Source organism: Lepidochelys kempii, chromosome 2 (genome assembly GCF_965140285.1).
Source record: "Lepidochelys kempii isolate rLepKem1 chromosome 2, rLepKem1.hap1, whole genome shotgun sequence".
In the NCBI taxonomy this organism is placed as follows: Eukaryota; Metazoa; Chordata; order Testudines; family Cheloniidae; genus Lepidochelys; species Lepidochelys kempii.
Genome location: NC_136381.1, coordinates 268,857,682 through 268,875,650, shown reverse-complemented (window position 1 = coordinate 268,875,650; position 17,969 = coordinate 268,857,682). Strand labels below are relative to the sequence as shown.

Here is a 17,969-nt window from a genome sequence, read left to right as displayed (position 1 = left end):
CCCTCCTGCAGCCAAACTCCCTCCCAGACCCCACATGAGGGGATGAGTTGCTGCTGCCTTCTGGTGGCATGAAGAAGGTGCTGCAGTGTTTGTAAGGTGGCAATGCTAGACCTGGCAGCTGAGAAGGTGAACAGATGTCCAGAGCTTCTCTGGAAACCATGGAGAAAAACCTAGTGTCCTTAGGCACTTCAAACCAGGAAGGGCCTGGCAAGCCAGGGCACCTAGATGTGTCAGTCCTTCCTGTGCAGATGTGAACAGTGATTAATGTTTTTAATGTTTGCCCCAAAATAATCCCTAGAGCAGATCCTTTAGAAAAACATCCAACCTTGATTTAAAAATTGTCAGTGATGGAGAATCCACCACAACCCTTGGTAAATTGCTCCAGTGGTTAATTATCCTCACCATGAAACATTTACACCTTACTTCCAGTCTGAATTTGTCTCGCTTCAAATTCCAGCCATTGAATGTTAGACCTTTCTCTGCTTGATTGAAAAGCCTGTTGTCAAACATTTGTTCCCCATGTAGGTACTTACAGACTTTCGTTAAGTCACCCCTTCATCTTCTCTGTTAAACTGAATAGTTCTGAGTGTTGCTGCAGCCGTGTTGGTCCCAGGATATAGAGAGACAAGGTGGGGGAGGTGATGTCTTTTACTGGACCAACTTCTGTTGGTGAGAGACGAGCTTTCGAGCTTACACAGAGCTCTTCTTCTGGTCTCTCCAAAGAACGAACAGAGGCAGTGAAAGAAGATGTCAGTGGCACAGGTCTGTTTCTAACAAATGGCCGGAAGTGTCACTTCACATGTCAGAGGACTGGTGCATATGCTGATGATAACAACAAGTACCATTGTTCGGCTGTGAGCGGTTCTGGAAATTGCAGGGTTTGCCCTGGTAAATGTGTGTGTGGAACACTCGCTTCAACCAGAAGTACAAATTCAGATGTGAAGTCAGAAAAGAGCCGATGCAGAGCTGCAGGGAAAGTACAAAAAGGCCCTCTGGTGAGGGGAGGACGAGAGAGAAGGGTCTCGAGGGGCTGTGAGAGGAACACGCTGAAGTAGAAGTGACAATGCTAGAGCTTATTGAGAGACCAACTCTCAGCCTCCAACGCCTGCGAGAAATTGCCTTAAACCCAACCTGCTGCCCACTCCGGACTACACTGCCCTGCTGATCATGTCAGAAGAGCAGGAAGTGAAGCCTGGGTACCAGGAACGCGTAAAATCGCTGAAGGAGGAGACAGATCAGGCTGTGATGATAACCAAGATTGCCAATAAAGAGGACTTGCTGCCCGCAGAGATGGAAAAGCACAGGGAGCATGAAACACAAGAGACGGGAATTAGGAAAGGAAACGGGCACCTTAAAGAAGGGTGCGATGCGATAGCAAACTGGTGGCCTGATGGAAAATAGCCTACAGTGAATCCCCTCACACCTGAAACATGAAAGCCTGTAAAACAAACACACTTTTCAGCTTTTCTTCAGGAATGGGGACTTCTGCTATTTTTACAGTCCAGCTGTATAAATCTTTGGAAAATGGATCTTTATGTCATCGATTTTAAAGCCAGAAGTGCCCATTAGATCAGGGGTTCTCAAACTTTTTTTTTTTTTTAAACTGGGCCGCCCTTTGAAAATATTTCAGGCTGTGATGACTCCTCCCCCGGCAACCGGCCGGCGCCGCTCTCCGGCCACCCAGCTCCGAAGGCAGCCCTGCCTCCAGCAGCAGCACCGAAGGAAGGGTGGCCTGGTCTGGGACAACCTTCCGAGCAAGGTGCCCGGCCAGCAGCCACCGCTCTCACAGCCTCCCCCACGATAGCCTTGCAACCCCCACCCCCAGTCTGAGAAATGCTGCATTAGATCATCTACTCTGATTTCTGTATAAGATAGGCAGGAGAATCCCCCGCCCAGTTACTCTTGTACTGAGCCCAATAATTCGCATTTGACTAAAACATCTTCCAGAAAGGCGCCAGTCTGGACTTGGAGATGTCAAGAGATGGAGACTCCACCACTTCCCTAGGCAGCCTGTTCCCATGGTTAATCACCCTCCCTGTTGAACATTTGTGCCTTAATTGTAATGTGAATTGGTCTCACTTTAACTTCCACCCATTGATCCCTTTTCTGCCTTTCTCTGTTAGATTAAAGAGCCTTTAGCACCCCGTATTTTCCCTGTGAAGGTCCTTATATGCTGCAAACATCTCCCAGTTTTCTTTTTGGTAAACTAAACAGATCAGTCTCCTTAAGTGTCTCACTGTAATAAGGCATTTTTGAAATTCCTTTTGCAAAGCCCATGGCTTGGTCTACACTTAAAAGTTATGTCAGCATAGCTCTGTCGATGGGGGGAGGGGTGAAAAAACTCACACCCCTGACTAATATAGCCATGCTGACAAAACCCCCCATGCCGACGCAGTGATGTTGACAGAAGAGCACTTCTGTCAACCTAGCTAATGTTGATCGGAGAGGTGATGCTCCCACACTGACAGAAAAGCTCCCTCTCCTGGTGTAAGCTGTGTCTACACTAGAGGGCTATGCCAGAAGAGGCTCTGTAGTGTAGACATAGCCTGTGTCGTTTGCTTCAATTATCACGTCTCCCTTGAGGGGTACCTGTAAACCAGGGTACCTAGGAGGCTGGAGCTCTGGAAAAGAGTGTGCTTACACTCCTGGGAGTCTGGAGGAGCCAGTACAGTCCTAGTCTAAGGGCCTATGTCGTTGGATTGCCGAGTCTCAGCTCTCAGAAGAGGGCATTAGACAAAAACCCACAGCTAGAATCAGTGCTTGGACCCTGTTCAGACTCAGGAAGCTTAAAAACCCAGGGGTCCAGTGTGCAGGATCCAAATGAAGAACCTGGTGAGCGTCCAGCAGGGGCAGCTTGACCAGGGCTGTTACAACACCCAAATCCATTTCAGGGTCACAACCTTCCAGGATACAGTCCCCCTTTCTGTCGGTAGACACTGCATTATCTGTGCCTAGTAACATAGCTTTGCTTTTGGCTGTACGAAAACACATTTTGTTTGATTGGGCCCAGCTCTCCAAGAAATTCAGATCTCTCTGTACATCTTCCCTGTCCTCAGCATTATGTACCCCTTTGCCAATGTTTGTCATGGGCAGATTTTATCAGCAGTGATTTTATATTTGCTTCCAGATCATTGCTAAAAATATTAAATGGTGTCAGGCCTAAAACCAATCCCCTTTGGGACCTCACTAGAAACACCTCTCTTCAATAAAGATTCCACATTGACAACTTGCTTTTGTGGAGCTTGGAGTCTCCCACATCCTGAGTGGGTCCCCTAACCACTGGGCTAAATGATATAAGGAAGTCTTCCCCATTACCCCTGCTCCCTCCCCTGGCAGTTTTGTGCAGAATGTAGCACATACCTAACTCATTCTCACAAAACGTGGCTTAGGCACCAAGCCACCTTACTCTAGGAGAGGAGTTCCCAGGTTTGAATTGCTGGCCGAGATAGAGGTCTCCATGCAGCCTGGACTTAGCTGCCTATCTCTGTGAGAAGGGCAGGGCTCTTATCAGTGTAGCCAATTAGTTCATTTTATCATTCATTTATTGTGTGCTATGATTAACTCATATGTTATGTCATATACAATCACTGTATTCGAAATAGAGTTCAGTTGTCGGATCACAGAGGTATAAGACTGATAACTATTTAGACGTAATAAATATGCATTAGGTATATAAGTAAAGCAAGGCTGAAACGCAAGACCTACAGGCTGAGGCTTGTAAGATATCAGCTTAGCCGTACTAGGCCATAGGCTTAAGAGATGCTTCACGTAAGCACATGATCAAAGAGTGACCCTGTGATGGGTTATCACCCCTGGGATGCAGTCTGGGAGCTGTGAGGACTGCGCCCCTCTAAGACACACAACAGGGTGGGGAACACAGCCAGCCATACACAGGCCTTGTTATCACCCAATATAACAGCCGGTGGCACCACTCACCCAAACTGGGGTATCTGAGTGCAACCAGCAGACACCTGCCAATCTCCCAGCTCCACAGGCATGCGCACCCCCTTTGGGGTATAAACCCCAAACTGTACTGTCTTGCACTGCACAGAGATCTGAACAAAGTAAGCTCATAAAGTTCGCCCCTACCTCAATGTGGAGAGGAAATGCCACAGCCTTGAGCCAAGATTTCCAAGCACTTCACTCCAGATTTGCTGGTTTAGATAAAGCGTAAAACAAGTTTATTAACTACAAAAAGATAGATTTTAAGTGATTATAAGTGATAGCAAACGGATCAAAGCAGATTACCTAGCAAATAAACAAACATGCAAACTAAGCCTAACATACTAGAAGGATGGGATTTGAATGAGCAATTCCTCACCCTGGCTGATGATACAGGCAGGCTTGCAGCTTCTCAAGGCACAAGTTGCATTTGTTTTGCAGCTTGGGATCCCTCCCCCCTTTCCAAGTCCTTTTTCTCTGGAGCTTCTCGCAAGTGTTTAGTTGTGGAGGAGTGAAGAACAACAGATGATGTTACTCCCTGCTTTATAGAGCCTTAGCCTATAGTGGGAACCCTTTGTTCTCTAAACAGTTCCCAGCCCAGTCTCTGGAAAACTACAGGCATTCAAGATGGAGTTTCGTGTCATGTGGCCTGGTCACATGCCCTTGCAGACCTTACTGAGTCATAGCAGCCATTACCCACAGGCTGTCTGAGCGTCCTCAGGAAGGCTCACTGGGTGGGGGCTAAGCTTCTCCTAAGTCCTACTGTTTTTCCTAATGGGCCATTACCCTGCATGAGCCCTTCACCACCAGCTATTTAGACTGGAAGCATCTTGCCTAGTGGGTGTCACCCAGCTGTGGCTACATGTGAAATACAGATACATAGTCAATATTCATGTCTTCAGATTCAAAAATGATACATGCATACAAATAGTATAATTATATTCAGCAAATCATAACTTTTCCAGTGACACCCTACATGTCCCATCTTATACAGACTGCATCATAATTATGTCATAATCATATTACTATGACAAATATGGGGTGTAGTGTCACAGACCCTAGGCCACAAGACTACTGGAGAGATGTGCCTACAGGTGATGTTGTGAAAAATTGATCGCAACGTACTGTTTGAGATCATGAGATACCTTGTTGTAACATCTTTTCAAACACAGGTCCTGACCGTAGGGTACGTGTTATGTGTAGATGCTAATGAAAATAAGAACTACAAACAACCTATGAAAAACAAAGCACCCCAATATTCATGGGGTGCAGAAATACAAAGAAGGAAAAAGAGGGTTGACATGTTTATGCACATGTGTTGAGTGTTAACTGTAGTCCAAATTACAATATAGAAGAGGGCTCCCAATTGGGTAAAATGGGTTACCTTATGGGAAAACTCCAGCAGCAACCATTCTTCTATTGATGTTCAATGGGTGAGGAATCCATCAGATGCTAAGACTAGCTTTAAGGATGTGACTATGACTGTATTTATAACTTGGACATGGGTACACTTGGGATTTATATATGCTTGAATAATTGTAACCTTGCTTGTGACTCTAAGAAAATGTGTGATACAGACTAAACATGGTGCTTGTGTGTGTGTGTGTCACTCTCCATGGTCTTCCTGTGCTCCGAGAGGCTCTAAATCTGAAGCAGGTAGCAGAGGTGACTGTCCCTCTGTTCAGCTTGACACTGTGGCAACCAGAGCCGGACCCAGGGTGATGTAATACCCCATTACTAAATTCAATTTAAATAAAATAAAAGGCTACATCAGCATCTCCCATTGGTTAGCTCAGGGGGCTCCCCGCCTAGCACACTGGCTTTTGTAGCTCTCACTCTTGGGCAGCTCTCTCTCGCTCTCCCCACCCATTATACAGTGCAATACTTTTTGTATTAGAAAATGATAATCTATAAATAGAAACTGATGATGTTTTACTCTGGCTGAATGAACCCTCTCAGGCAGCTCCTCTTTGGACAGGACCAGTTCCCCAGAGCAGTGTGACACAAAGCTTTGGAAAAACTTCCTCTCCTGGAGACTCAGGGGGCTGCAGTTTGTGTCCTGACACACTGGGTCCATGTGCTCTTAAGCATCCCATGGTCTGGGTAGGCTGCAGCTCTCTCCTTCTTTGCCTCTCTGGCACATTGTCTGTTACCTCTTCACAGAAATGGGGCCACATGGCCCAGCTGTCCAGGCACCCCACCCCCATCTTCCCAGTAACTTCAGCGCACCCTTTCCCAGAGCTCCAGCCTGGTGGATGCTCAGTGTTCACAAGTCACCTCTCCAAAGACAGATGATAGTTGAAAGCAAAGAGACGCAGGCTTTGTGAGGGTTCCCAAAACACTCTCACTCTTTACTGTATCTAGCACAAGAACTACACAGATCTAGACAAAGTAATAAACACGTCTATACACACTTCCCTGCCTCAGCTTCCTCACCACTCTGGAGCAATTTTGAGCTTAGACCAGAGTCCTCTAAGGAGTCCAGGATCCTTCCTCTCCTCCTGCACATGGCTTCCTCTCTGGAGCAGGGAGTCTCTCAAGTCTCTTCTCTCTTTCAAATGGCCAGTGAGAGAGACTTTTTTTCATAACCTCCAGCCCCATTTGCCAGGTGACTCTCTGATCACCATAATTAGGTGATCAAAGCACCCCCCCACACACACACACACTAAGTGATCTCTTGCTTAGGTTACCACCCTCCACCGTCACACAGATAGCTACCACCCAGGGCAAGGCAGTCTTTCTAGTCTGAAGTTCGCACTTGAAAGACTGGCTTGCCCTGGGTGGTAGCTATCTGTGTGATGGGTCGAGACTCCTGGCATGTCATTTGAGCTGCTTAGACACCCTGAGCCTCCCTTCTCTGCCAGCCTGGGCCCCCCTATTACCTGGTCTTGCTGAGCCAGGCCCTCCAGCCTCCTCCAGCCAAGGACACAGGCAGGGCTGCATCCAGCTGCAGAAGTACAGACACTGAGAACAGATCTGGGATTTACTCCAGCACCTAGGCGTTTACCCCCCTTGGGGTACGAACCCAAATTTAAATGAAGTTTGCCTCTTTCCTCAATGTGATAGAAGATCTACACGGCCTCTTGCCGGCCTCTAGGAAATTCACAGCTACAGTGCAGGCCGGCAGAGTTCACCCTGGCACGTCCTTCTTAAGGGGAGACTCTTTCACAGCATCACAGAAACATGGGGCTGGAAGGGCCCTCGAGGGGTCATCAGTCCTGCCCCTACGCTGAGGCAGGGCCAAGGTAATGCAAACCAGGCCTGACCAGGGTTTGTCCAACCTGTTCTTAAGCCCCTGCAGTGACAGGTGATGCTCTGGGGTTCACCCAGCCCAGTGAGGGGTTGTCACCCCACCCTGTAACCCTGAGTGCGTCTGCACTGTGCAGCTTTGGCTCAGCAACCTGGCACCAACAACCTGTTCACAGCACAGTGCCCTCACCCTGGCGTCTGCCAGCCTGGTTACTCCTGTCAGGGCGACACCGGCCGCCCTTCCAGCCCTGAGTCTCCCCAGCATGGTCTCTCCCGCAGAGTCCAAACCCCCTGCCTGGACCTCCCAGCAGTTCTCAGGCTGTCTGCCTCCAGAGAGAGCTGCTCCCCAACGCCGGCTGGCTGAGTTGGGGCTGGGGGGTTAACCCTGTAATGTTTGCAATGAAACAAGGGCACCTGTATGAACAAAGAACAGACCCGTGAGCAATTTCAAGTGAGAGAGAAAGGGAGAGGAAAGATTACAAAGAAAACAAACCAAACACACTCTCTAGTGGCTAAAACTGCATTCTAGCAAGTTATAATCTTTGCCTCAGGAGGCTCACAGAGGTGTGAGCTGCTCCATTCCTATCCATGGATGTTCCCATCCCCTCCCCCGTATCAGTGCCGGAGTGCCTGTGCCATGCATCGAGTATGCCTGTTCTCAGCTCCCCACTCCCATCTCAGGGCTCTGTGCCTGGGGGATGCATCAGCCATACCTGTTCTTTGTGCCCAGTAAAGATCAGATCCATCATGCCTTCTGATGCTGGGCAGGAACTCAGTGAGTCTCTCCCAGTGGAGAACTGATTCATCAGTGCTGGGACACTGGTGTCTCTCTGGTGTCATTTTCAGTTTGGCAGCCAGTCCTTCCCAGGTCAGCCCAGCACCACACCATACCCCAGACAAAGCACTGCCCAGGAAAGGGTGCCAGGGTAGGAATTGGGAGGGGGGCTGCTGAATGGCTTTGGGGTACACATGTGGGGTGTTGAACTTCCTCAATATTGCACACGCGACTCCACTTTTTACTTTCAGCCTAAATCAGGATAAAGAGTTGAAATATCAAAACTTTTCACTGAATGAAAAGTTCAGCAATGAAAGATAACAATCATCAGCTATGTTAAGGGTTGTTACAAAGAGCATGGTGATCAATTTTTCTCTTTCTACACTAAAGGTAGGAGAAGAAGCAAAGGGCTTAATCTCCAGCAACAGAGATTTAGGTTGGATATTAGGAAAAACTTTCTAACTATAAGGGTAGTTAAACTCTGGAACAGGCTTACAAGGGAGGTTGTGAAATTCTGATCACTGGAGGCTTTTAAGAACAGCTCGGATAAACACCTGTTGGGGATGGTCTAGGTTTTCTTGGCCCTGCCTCAGCACAGGGGTGGGCTAGATGACCTCTCGAGGCCCCTTCCAGCTCTACATGTGTATGATTCTATAGCAATATCCCCAAGCTGAAATATTTTGGTTTGTTGAACTGATCCAAAAATGTGTCATTCTGAATCAGTTCCACATTAAATCACATTTGCCCCTGGAACTGCATGGGAGTTGTAGTCTGGATACCCCATGCCCCCATTCTCCCCAATGGATTGGTCTCCCTGGCCAGATTACATCATGGGAGATGTAGTCCGACTGTCTGCCCAGGAAGCCTGGCCATGGGTGCATGAAACACCAAAATGACAACTCCTATAAGGCAATATGGCCCCACAGGGATATGCCGCTTAATGGTGAACTGATTCACACAGCCAGGCCGAACAGCGACATCTACTTCCTGAGCAGATGGAAGACACAAAACATCATCTCCATGGACACACCATCTATAACCCCCTAGGCACTACAAACAGCTCTAAATATGCTGAATATCTCTGCAGGAGGACCTCAGAAAACCTGAGCAACCATCTAACTCTCAATTGCCCACTTCATTTTAAGTGGTCTCCTACTGCATGTGTGAACCTTTTATGCTTAACAATTAGGGCTGTCGATTAATCGCAGTTAACTCACACGATTAACTCAAAATATTAATCACAATTTTAAAAATTAATTGCAGTTAATCACAGTTTTAATCGCACTGTTAAATGATAGACTACCAATTGAAATTTATTAAATATTTGTGGATGTTTTTCTACATTTTCAAATATATTGATTTCAATTACAACAAACAATACAAAGTGTACAGTGCTCACTTTATATTATTATATTCTATTACAAATATTTACACTGTAAAAATGATAAAAGAAATAGTTTTTTCAATTCACCTCATACAAGTACTATAGTGCAATCTTTTTATTGTGAAAGTGCAACTTACAAATGTAGATTTTTTTTGTTACATAACTGCACTCAAAAAAAAAAAACAATGTAAAACTTTAGAGCCCACAAGTCCACTCAGTCCTACTTCTTATTCAGCCAATTGCTCAGACAAACAAGTTTGTTTACATTTACAGGTCATAATGGCGCCCGCTTTTTATTTACAATGACAGGTTTCAGAGTAACAGCCGTGTTAGTCTGTATTCGCAAAAAGAAAAGGAGTACTTGTGGCACCTTAGAGACGAACCAATTTATTTGAGCATAAGCTTTCGTGAGCTACAGCTCACTTCATCGGATGCATACCGTGAGCTGTAGCTCACAAAGCTCATGCTCAAATAAATTGATTAGTCTCTAAGGTGCCACAAGTACTCCTTTTCTTTTTATTTACAATGTCACCTGAAAGTGAGAACAGGTGTTCGCATGGCACTTTTGTAGCCAGCATTGCCAGGTATTTGTGTGCCAGATATGCTAAACATTCATATGCCCCTTCATGCTTCGGCCACCATTCCAGAGAACATGCTTCCATGTTGATGATGCTTGTTAAGAGAATAATGTGTTAATTAAATTTATGACTGAACTCCTTGTGGGGAGAGTTGTATGTCTCCAGCTCTGTTTGACTTGCATTCTGCAATATATTTCATGTTATAGCAGTCTCAGATGATGACCCAGTATATGTTGTTCATTTTAACAACACTTTCATTGCAGATTTGACAAAACATAAAGAAGGTACCAATGTGAAATTTCTAAAGATAGCTACAGCAGTTGACCCAAGGTTTAAGAATATGAAGTGCCTTCCAAAATCTGAGTGGGACAAGATGTGGAGCATGCTTCCAGAAGTCTTAAAAGGGTAACACTCCAATGCGGAAACTACAGAACCCGAACAACCCAAAAAGCAAATCAAACTTCTGTTGGTGGCATCTGACTCAGATAATGAAAATGAACATGCGTCGGTTTGCACTGCTTTGGATCATTATCAAGCAGAACCCGTCATCAGCATGGACACTGGAATGGTGGCTGAAGAATGAATCATAAAATCATAGAACTGGAAGGGACCTTGAGAGATCATCTAGTCCAGTCCCCTGCACTTAAGGCAGGACTAAGTATTGTCTAGACCATCCCTGACAGGTGTTTGTCCAACCTGCTCTTAAAAATCTTCAGTGATGGAAATTCCACAACCTCCCTGGGCAATTTATTCCCGTGCTTAACCACTCTGACAGTTAGGAAGTTTTTCCTAATGTCAAACCTAAACCGCCCTGGCTGCAATTTAAGCCCATTGCTTCTTGTCCTGTCCTCAGAGGTTAAGAAGAACTATTTTTCTCCCTCCTCCTTGTAACAACCTTTTATGTACTTGAAAACTGTTATCATGTCCCCCCCTCAGTCTTCTCTTCTCCAGACTAAACAAACCCAATTTTTTCAGTCTTCCCTCATAGGTCATGTTTTCTAGACCTTTAATCATTTTTGTTGCTCTTCTCTGGACTTTCTCCCAACTGTCCACATCTTTACTGAAATGTGGTGCCCAGAACTGGACACAGTACTCCAGGTGAGGCCTAATCAGTGCAGAGTAGAGCGAAAGAATTACTTCTCGTGTCTTGCTTACAATACTCATGCTAATGCATCCCAGAATTATGTTCCCTTTTTTTGCAACAGTGTTACACTGTTGACTCATATTTAACTTGTGATCCACTATGACCCCTAGATCCCTTTCCACAGTACTGCTTCCTAGGCAGTCATTTCCCATTTTGTATGTGTGCAACTGATTGTTCCTTCCTAAGTAGAGTACTTTGCATTTGTTCTTATTGAATTTCATCCTATTTACTTCAGAGCATTTCTCCAGTTTGTCCAGATCATTTTGAATTTTAATCCTATCCTTCAAAGCACTTGCAGCCCCTCCCAGCTTGGTATTGTCCACAAACTTTATAAGTGTACTCTCTATGCCATTATCTAAATCATTGATGAAGATATTGAACGGAACCGGACCCAGAACCAATCCCTCCGGGATCCCATTCATTATGCCCTTCCAACATGACTGTGAACCACTGATAACTACTCCCTGGGAACGATTTTCCAACCAGTTTTGCACCCACCTTATAGTAGCTCCATCTAGGTTGTATTTCCCTAGTTTGTTTATGAGAAGGTCATGAGAGACAGTATCAAAAGCCTTACTAAAGTCAAGATATACCACATCTACTGCTTCCCACCCCTCCATCCACAAGGCTTGTTACCCTGTAAAAGAAAGGTATCAGGTTGGTTTGACACGATTTGTTCTTGACAAATCCATGCTACTGTTGCTTATCACCTTATTATCTTCTAGGTGTTTGCAAATTGATTTCTTAATTATTTGCTCCATTATCTTTCCGGGTACAGAAGTTAAGCTGACTGGTCTGCAATTCCACGGGTTGTCCTTATTTCCCTTTTTATAGATGGGCACTATACTTGCCCTTTTCCTGTCTTCTGGAATGTCTCCCATCTTTCATGACTTTTCAAGGATAATTGCTAATGGCTTAGATATCTCCTCAGTCAGCTCCTTGAGTAGTCTAGGATGCATTTCATCAGGCCGTGGTGATTTGAAGACATCTAACTTGTCTAAGTAATTTTTGACTTGTTCTTTCCCTATTTTAGGGCATGGCTACACTGAAAACTTCAAAGCGTTCCCAGCCTGTCCACACTAGCACTTTAAAGCACTCTGACTTGCTGTGCTCAGGGGGATGATTTTTCACCCCCCTGAGCCAGCAAGTTAGAGCGCTATAAAATGTAAGTGTAGCCAAGCCCTTAGACTCTAATCCTACCTCATTTTCACTGGCATTCACTATGTTAGATGTCCAATCACCACCAACCTTCTTGGTGAAAACCAAAACAAAGAAGTTATTAAGCACCTCTGCCATTTCCACATTTTTTGTTATTGTCTTTTCCCCCTCATTGAGTAACGAGTCTACTCTGTCCTTGGTGTTCCTCTTGCTTCTAATGTATTTGTAGAATGTTTTCTTGTTTCCTTTTATGTCCCTAGCTAGTTTGATTTTGATTTGTGCCTTGGCTTTTCTAATTTTGTCCCTACATGAAGGAACATATGAATCTTTAGTGCATCTGGCATGTAAATATCTTGTGACGCTGGCTACAACATTGCCATGCAAATGCCTGTTCTCACTTTCAGGTGATATTGTAAACAAGAAGTGGGCAACATCATCTCCTGCAAATATAAACAAACTTGTTTGTCTGAGTGATTGGCTGAACAAGAAGTAGGACTGAGTGGACTTGTAGGCTCTAAAGATATACATTGTTTTATTTTTAGTGCAGTTATATTTTGTACGTAATTCTACATTTGTAAGTTCAACTTTCATGATAAAGAGGTTGCACTACTGTACTTCTATCAGGTGAACTGAAAAATACCATTTCTTTTGTTTTTTACAGTGCAAATATTTGTAATAAAAATAAATATGAAGTGAGCACTGAACACTTTGTATTCTGTGTTGTAATTGAAATCAGTATATTTGAAAATTTAGAAAACATCCAAAAATATTTAAATACATGGTATTCTATTATTGTTTAACAGCACGATTAATTTTTTTAATCACTTGACAGCCCTATTAACAATCTGTCCCTACTTGTATTTAGCTTAGACACTCTTGTTACTTTCCCCAGACAGGAAGTAGAGCTCTGTGAAGCCTGAAAGCTGCTCTCTTTCACCAACTTCCAATAAAAGATATTACCTCACCACGGTGTCTCTCTAATCTCCTCGGACCGACACGGCTCCATCTACACTGCATACAACTATGGTAAGTATTTTGGATCAGTTCAACACAAGTTATTTTAGGGGGGCCTATGTCTTAGGAACAACTTGCTCAAATGACCGCAAATCTGGCTCATTAAATCTACCCCAGTGAATCACACACATTTTCAAGGCTTTATGGGTTTCCATATGGATTGTAGAACACTTAGAAAAAATCAATTGTTAAACAATAAGCTTGTCTCAACCTTAATTACTGTGGTGCACCACACCACTGTCATAATGATAGTTTTATAGATGCCAGGATAGAGTATGCAAATGAGTCTTTTATGATATATTTACATAACATTGTTATAAACTTTGTTTAGTGACAGATAAGATTGCATTCGCTCCAGCAGCATAGATGTGGAGAAGAGTGTTAAACCAGCAGGTCGGCAGGGTAAAGGACGGGAAGGGAGATGGGAAAGGGCCTTGGTGTGGATTTGTGTGGCCCAAACCAAAGGTTTATGGCATCGTATCAAAGAGGGGAATCATGTGACCATTTCTATACTGTATGATCCTCTTAGACACAGGGCCCTGCGGGGGAGGCTGCCCCACTATAGCAAGGTCCCTTTGTCCGTATCTGAGCACGCGATGTCTCTGCACACTCAGGCCATGCCTCCACTCCAAACTCTGGTTGAGGCAAGTTACGTCAGTGTGCAGCCAGCCAAGTTTGTATATTGCTTGGGCGCGTATGTAACCCACACACCTCCTGGGTTCTGTCCCAGCTCGTGGCACCGAGACCACTTAGAGAGAGAGAGAAAATGAGTCTGCTCTCCAGCCTGAGCTAGCAGCCAGCTGGCTTTTAGCTCATGCTGTAGAGGCTCATGCACCAAGGTCACCAGTTCGATCCCGCCCAACGACGACCGGGGTCTGTCGGAGTTATACGTACGTACTTGGCTGCTTGCGTCAGCGCTGTGCGCATTCAGCAGGGGTGCTTTTGTCACTAAGAAGTGAGATGCACCACGGTATCCCAATGTGCCCCATGGTGCCATCCGGCACAACGATTTTGGGGAAATGTTTGCAATGTGTTGTGGGTAGAAATGACTCGCACGGAGATCTCTGGGATCTAGGCATCATCTTCCCAGCATGCAACTTTCTCCATCCCATAATTTTTGTGCTTTTTAAAAAAGAAATCCCACAAATCTGTGTGGCACTTTGCAGTGCCTGCCGTCTCGGACGGAAGCGTGGAGCGTACTGTCATGCGCACTGCAAGCTCAGGGTGCACCATCCACCAGTATTTTCAGACTTGCAGGAAGAAGAGCAACAACTGGGGACATAGTGATTTCCTGGAGGACAGTTTGCCGAGGGTCACGGCGAGAACCAATTCAAGGTTGTTAGTGGCATTCACAGAGCAGCTGCAGACATTCGAGTGCTGCTTCTGGGCCCATGAAACAAGCACTGACTGGTGGGGTCACGTCGTAATGCAGGATTGGGAAGACTAGCAGGGGCTGCAGGACTTTTGGATGCACAAGGTGAAGACCACACTCCCGGATCCGTGCACTGAGCTCCCCCCAGCCCTCCAGGCAGGGACACCAGAGTGAAAGCTGCACTGACAACGGAGAAGTGAGCAGCGATCACACTGGAAGCTTGCAATGCCAAATTGCTACTGCTCAGTGGGACATCAGTTTGGAGTTGGAAAATCCACAGTGGGGGCTGTTGTCATGCCAGTGTGCAGGGCCATTAACCATCTCCTGCTAGGCAGGACAGTGACTCTCGGCAATGAGCAGGAGTTGCAGCAATGGAGTTCCTGAACTGTGGTGGGGCAGCAGATGGCACGTATATCCCCATTTTGACCTCAGTCCACCTTGCCAAAGTGCACATCAACAGCAAGGGCTGCTTCTCCAGGGTTATGCAAGCACTGGTGGATCACCAGGGACACTTCACTGACATCAGTGCGGGCTGGTCAGGGAAAGTGAATGACACTCACATCTCTAAGAACACAGGACTGTTCAGAAAGCTGCAAGCAGGGACTTTCTTTCTCGAATGGCGGGTTACCACTGGCGATGTTGAAATGCCAGTAGTGATCCAGCCTTCCCCGCCCCTGGCTCATGAAGCCGTACACCGGCCACCTCAACAGTGCCAAGGGAAGATTCAGCTCCTGGCTCAGCAGGTGCAGCAGGACGCTTGAATGCGCCTTTGTAGCGTGACAGGCACCTGAGGGTGTTTACTCGCAGACGATGCAAGGCATGCCTTTTACAAACCACACCGTACTCCTGTAACAGTGATGAATATGTGCGTACAGGGTGTAACATGGGATACAGTATGTCACAGTGTCACATTAGCTACCCTCCAGTCATCTGCTACAGAACCTGATTTAAGTGATCGGTTACATACCCCAGTTAGTAGTTCTGCAATTTCACATTTGAGTTCCTGCAGAACTCTCGGGTGAATCCCATCTGGTCCTGGTGACTTATTATGGTTTAATTTATCAATTTGTTCTAAAACCTGCACTATCAATACCTCAATCTGGGACAGTTCCTCAGATTTGTCACCTGAAAAGAATGGCTTAAGTGTAGGACCTTTCCTCACATCCTCTGCAGTGAAGACCAATGCAAAGAATTCATTCAGCTTCTCCTCAAAGACCTTGTCTTCCATGAGCGCTTCTTTCACACCTTGATTGTCCAGTGGCCCCACAGATTGTTTGCCAGGCTTCCTGCTTCTGATGTACTGAAAACAAAACTTCGCTGTTAGTTTTTGAGCCTTTGGCTGGCTGCTCTTCAAATTCTTTTTGCAGAGCAGCACAACGCCATTCAGGGAGGCGATTTTACTGTGTCACTATAATAAGGCACTTGTGTTGCCCAGAGACCAGACTGAGTATAGACACATGCACATATAGGTCGATGGAAGGCAACTTAACTCGACCTACCTTTGTAGTGCAGACCAGCCCTGAAGCAACATCATGTCGTGGAACAGAGAAATGTTTCAGTGTATTTGTCCATAGGGTCGGAGAGAAGCAGCCTCCAGGCGCTGTACCAGCCATATCACCCTTTGATTGGAGCAGCAGGCAGGTAGATAGCACACGCATACAGAGCTCTTTTTGCCTTAATAACCTGTCAACAGCAGCCTCAAGGGCTCGTCGTTCTGTGACATTTGGGGTGAGTGGCCACTCTGAGGGGGAAGCGCAGGAAGGGGAGTGAGCTGCAGCGTGAAGACGGCAGCCATTGATAAAGAGGGCAGTTCCACGGGGAATCCTCGAGTAGAACATTTTGCATCCTTATCTGCTGAAGGCAGAACTGTCCTGAAGAATAACAGCCAAAAATAACTATTAATTCCAACAAACTGTCTTCAGACACAGCCTCCGCCCAGGATTTCACTGAGTTTTAAGGATAAGGGGAGTTTGAAACATCCATGTTATTCTGTTACTGAGATCATTTTTAAGTAATGTTATTTCAATTTTTAACTTTTATGGCCACAGTCACTGGTGTGCCATGCCGGAGCAGTGCAGAACAGTGCACGCAGGCTGCCCGGTTACCTGCTTTGCAACACAGGAGCAATGCAAGGCAACCGGAGTGTACACCCCAGTTACCCTCTGCCCCCTTCCTCCACATTCCCACCTGCCTCTTCTACCTCTCTGCATTCCTCTGTGCACGCTCCCCAAATCCCGTCTCCCTTCTGTGCTTCACTTTCCTCTGCATCCATCCCCGGAGATCCCCCTCCCTTCTGCACCCCCGACAATCCCCTATACTCTTTCCACCTCCCACCCGTCCCCTCGTTTCCCACCTCCCTGCTCTTTGGAGTAGATCTCACTCAACGAGTTGCTTTGGAAAGGGAATATTGAGGGCCAGCGGTCAGGCAGCCTCAAGGCACTTGGGGAGCGTGGCTGCCCGCATGGGGCAGTGCAGGAAGGGGAGTGAGCTCCAGAGTGAACTGTACCTCTGCCCTGCTGAGAACAGGGGAAGACGGCAGCCATTGGTAAAGAGGGCAGTTCTACGGCGAATCTTAAGTCCGGGGGCCAGGTTCAATTTTCTAGGGGCTCCTTCTGAAAACTGAAATAGCACCAGTGCGAGACCCCACCTGGCAATCTGGGAAACTATAGACCCCACCCTGAGTGCCCTGGCTGGCCAAAATTTCCCCATTTGCAGGTACCAAGTCAAGGGGTTTAAACAAAGAGAATATGATTGGGGAGCAGAATGGGGTGGGGGAGAACAGAATAAATTTGGGGAAACCAGCAATTAATGAATTCACAATATTAGGTCAGACTTTCACCCCCCGGGGCATCTTAACAATAGTTCCAGCTTCCGGCCTCCTCTGGGAGTTGTGAGCGGCTGGTGCATCCTGGCCCCTTCCCCTCCCACAGCTCCCCCACTCACAGCTTGTCGTCCTGCAGTGGGGAAGCCCCAGGGCTCTGGCAGGTCCCTGTTGCCTGGGCAGCTCCAGGGGCTTTACCACCCGACCCAGCTGGGGTAGTTTCAGCTTTAATGACTGGGTGGGGGGGCCCGGACGGGAGTCCTTTGGGTAGGCTGCTGCTCTGTGCAGCTTCAGCCCAAGCTACCTCCCCACCAGGGCTTGTGTTCGTGCCACTCGGTGCTGTCACCTCAAAGCCACCGCCTCAGCTCTGCACTGCCCACTCTTTGTCATCCTCAGCTCAGCTCTTTGGAGAGGAACCAGCAGGATACAGGGCCTTTAACAGAGTCCTCACCACCACACAGGCCCTGCCAGCAGAAGGTAAGAGCCTCTTTCTGAAACCATGACCTACCATATCTACTGCGTCCCCGCAGCC

General features: G+C 46.5%; 1 long non-coding RNA gene across 5 annotated transcripts in view; it reads right to left on the bottom strand.

Annotated features, from left to right (window-relative positions):
• LOC140905809 (uncharacterized) overlaps positions 1 to 16,913 on the bottom strand; it is a 35,354-nt gene extending 18,441 nt beyond the window's left edge. For 3 of the 5 annotated variants that reach the window (XR_012156943.2, XR_012156946.2, XR_012156945.2), the window contains exons 1-3: positions 16,116 to 16,913; positions 14,143 to 15,916; positions 534 to 8,218 (exon numbers count right to left, since the gene is read on the bottom strand). This is a non-coding gene — a long non-coding RNA (uncharacterized LOC140905809). Of the gene's footprint in view, positions 1 to 533; positions 8,219 to 14,138; positions 15,917 to 16,115 lie in introns of all 5 variants that reach the window. The other 2 variants (XR_012156944.2, XR_012156947.2) reach the window with 2 other exon arrangements.
• Between the last annotated feature and the right edge of the window lie 1,056 nt (positions 16,914 to 17,969).